Genomic DNA, 3,843 nt, shown 5'->3' on the forward strand with positions numbered 1-3,843 from the left:
TCCTGAGCAAGCTCGGCACTGCTGGTAGTCCGATCCCGCAGCTGAAACAGTTTTAAGATACGGTCCTGGCGCTTGCTGGTCTTTCTTTGGCGCCCTGGAGCCTTTTTGACAACAATGGAAGCTCTCTCCTTGAAGTTCTTGATGATGCAATAGATTGTTGACTGAGGTGCAATCTTTGTAGCTGCGATACTCTTCCCTGTTAGGCCATTTTTGTGCAGTGCAATGATGGCTGCACGTGTTTCTTTAGAGATAACCATGGTTAACTGAAGAGAAACAATGATACCAAGAACCAGCCTCCTTTTTAAAGTGTCCAGTGATGTCCTTCTTACTTAATCATGACTGATTGATCGCCAGCCCTGTCCTCATTAACACCCACACCTGTGTTAATGGATAAATCACTAAAACGATGTTAGCTGCTCCTTTTAAGGCAGGACTGCAATGATGTTGAAATGTGTTTTTGGGGTTAAAGTTCATTTTCTGGGCAAATATTGACTTTGCAAGTACAGTAATTGTCACTCTTTGACATTCAGGAGTATATGCAAATTGCCATTACAAAAAATGAAGCAGTAAACTTTGGAAAAATTACTATTTGTCTCATTCTCAATACTTTTGGCCATGACTGTAGTCTCCGAGTGGCTGTGACCCGGTCCGTGCCCAGGGTGTCAAGCTCAGAGTATGTGGCAGTCCTACAGATGTTATAAAGTTCTTTATGTCGACTACGCCACCCGTTGTATTGCGGTCACTACGGCCGCCGCTGCAGCAGGGTCCGCTGAGGCTGATGGTGTTGGTGCAGCTTTTGATAGTATAACCCCCAACGGGTGGGGTATAGCCTCAGGGGGTCAGGTGCAGAGGATGGGGGTTGTGGTGGTGCAGCATAGATGGTAATTAAAGACAGAGTCGGGTTGTGCAGTTTAGGGTATTTACTTACTGCTGATGTTCCGGTCACTCCAGCTTCAAGTGACCACCCGAGCCGTGCTGCGTCCACCAGGTCCTGGATTCAGCCAACCCCCAAGCAAGTCCGGAGCGTGACCCTGAGCCCTCCTTCCTGTCCTGTCTTCTGGCCGTCCCCACCAGGGATCCACCTAGGTCCAGCTCCCTCGGGCCTTCTGTTGGGAGACCCTTGGCCTTGGGTTCCCTGACCCTTCACGTGGTTTGCCTTCAGGGTGGATGTGGTGGGTGGCCGTGGCAGATCCTGCCCACGGCCTCCGGTCTCTGGCTAGGGTGTGCTTTAGCCCCCACCGGTTTGGGATCCGGTACCCTTTTGCCAACTCTTCACCCGGTGATGGACTTTGGGTTCTCAGAGTCCTTTTCTTTCACCCCCTCTGGGTCTTTCTTCCTTTCTCCTCTCTCTCTCTCTGGGGCTGCTCTGCTCTCTTCCTCTGACTTCTCACAGACTGACTGACTGTGGCAGACTGACAGACTGACTCCTCTGCAAAGACTGACTGACCCTGATCTTAGATGGTGCCCACCTTAAATACTCCCTCTATGTGTGAGCTCAGGTGACCAGCACCCAATGAGCTCCTATCTTTACCCAGGCTGCTCCCCCTATCTGCCCCTACACTACTGGGATGTACCACCCCCCTCCCACTCCAGCCAGGAACAGACTCGGTCGTACCTGCACATTTCTAAGTGGGAGTACCGTTGGTCTGCTCCTCGGAAATGGGATGTGTGTAGTGCATGCAGCTTTCTGAGCTCAGTTCCACACTCCATCCTTACCCGGGAGTGGAATATTACACCTCTGGGTTGAGGTGCAATACCCCTGTAGCAGCCGAATCCTCAGGGTGCTACACATATGTCAGACATCCAGGTCTACTCCTGAGGTCTTATGTGTGGAGTCTGACCTGAATATCGACGGCCTTGTTGCAGCTGGTACTTCACAACTGCTCTCTTCTGCTCGCAAATCATTTGCAACATGTAGAGGGTAGAGTTCCAACGTGTGGGGACATCACACACCAGTCGGTGTGCCGGAAGCTGTAAACGCTGCTGCAACACAGCAAGGTCGGCGGAAGCTGTAGCTGACTACTGAAAATGAGCTGACAGGCGGCGTACTTTGACGACCAGATCTGGCAACTCGGGGTACGATTTAAGAAACCGCTGAACCACGAGGTTAAGCACATGAGCCAGGCATGGTACGTGTGTGATCTCGCCTCGCCTCGCCTCAGAGCCGCCACCAGGTTACGGCCATTGTCACACACGACCATGCCTGGATGTAGGTTCAGCGGTCTCAGCCACAGATCTGCCTGCACTTTCACAGCTGTCCACAACTCACAAGCAGTGTGAGGTTTATCACCTAAGCTTATGAGTTTCAGCACAGCCTGTTGCCGCTTGGCTGAGGCAGTACTGCAGTGCTTCCAGCTTGTAACTGATGTGGTGATATCTGAGATGGAGGCTGAACATGAGGAGGAGGAGGAGGATGATACGCAGGAGCTGTACACTGTGGGGGCAACTCTGACTGACATAGGGCCCGCAATCCTCGGTGTGGGGAGGATGTGTTCCGTCCCAAGGTCCGACTGGGTCCCGGCTTCCACTATATTTACCCAGTGTGCCGTCAGGGAGATGTACCATCCCTGGCCACAAGCACTTGTCCACGTGTCTGTTGTCAGGTGGACTCTCCCAGTAACTGCGTTGTTGAGGGCATGGCAGATGTTTTGGGACACGTGCTTGTGTAGTGCAGGGATGGCGCACCGGGCAAAATAGTGTCGGCTGGGGACCGAGTACCGAGGGACGGCCACCACCATAAGGTTGCGGAAGGATTCCGTCTCCACCAGCCTAAAAGGCAGCATTTCCAACGCAAGCAGTCGTGAAATGTGCGAATTTAGGACTGTGGCCTGTGGGGCGTTGGCTGCGAATTTCCGCTTTCGTTCAAAGGTCTGGGATATGGACAATTGAACGCTGCGGTGGGATGTGGACGTTGATGCTGTTTCTTGAGAAACTGCCATAACAAGTGAAGACTGAGAGGAGGGGGCTGTTCAAATATTTGGCCATCGCTACATGGGATCTCCTCTTCCACCACTTCAAGGGGAGCTGGCGAGGGGCCCTAATCTGGAAATGGACCAGTGAACAGCTCTTCAGAGTGTCCAACTGTGGGATCAGTTGCTGTCTGACGACACTCGGCATGGTGGGAGGAAGGAGCATCAGGGTGAGGAGGAGTACGCGGTCGAGACTCACGGCTACTAAGACTTGACCGTGTGGAAGACAGACTGGAGGTGGTGGTGCCCAGGTGACTGGAAGTATTATCTACTATCCAATTAATAACCTGTTCACACTGATCAGTTGTCAATAGTGGTGTTGTTGTGTACTTCCCTAGTAATTCGGTCAAGAACTGGAAGCGAGATGTGGCTGTTGGTTGTGGCACATTTTCACCTTGGCCATGGCCCCGTCCTCTGCACGCACCATCACCAGAACGTCCAGTTCCACGTCCCTTGCCACGCGCCTTGCCCATTGTAAATGAAGTAAAATAGCTTACACTCGCACTATCAATGGCAAAATGGTAATAAAAAGGAGATTAGAACCGTGGAAGAGGAAAACCACAGTTCTAGTTCTCTGGCCTACACCAGAATCTTTTAAACAGATATATTTGTGTCTGAACAGTCAGCGAGATACTCAAACTGTTTTTTTTATGTCAAAAATGCAAAAAGGTGAATTACACCCAGATTTGAACCGTAGAAGAGGAAAACGACAGTTATAGTTCTCTGGCCTACACCAGAATCTTTTAAACAGATATATTTGTGCCTGAACAGTCAGCGAGACACTCAAACTGTTCTTTTTTATGGAAAAAGGGCAAAAAGGTGGATAACACCCAGATTTGAACCGTGGAAGAGGAAAACCACAGTTCTAATTTCC

Source organism: Phyllobates terribilis, unplaced genomic scaffold (assembly GCF_046119375.1).
Source record: "Phyllobates terribilis strain yellow unplaced genomic scaffold, ASM4611937v1 Scaffold_1__5_contigs__length_1240528914, whole genome shotgun sequence".
Lineage (NCBI taxonomy): Eukaryota > Metazoa > Chordata > Amphibia > Anura > Dendrobatidae > Phyllobates > Phyllobates terribilis.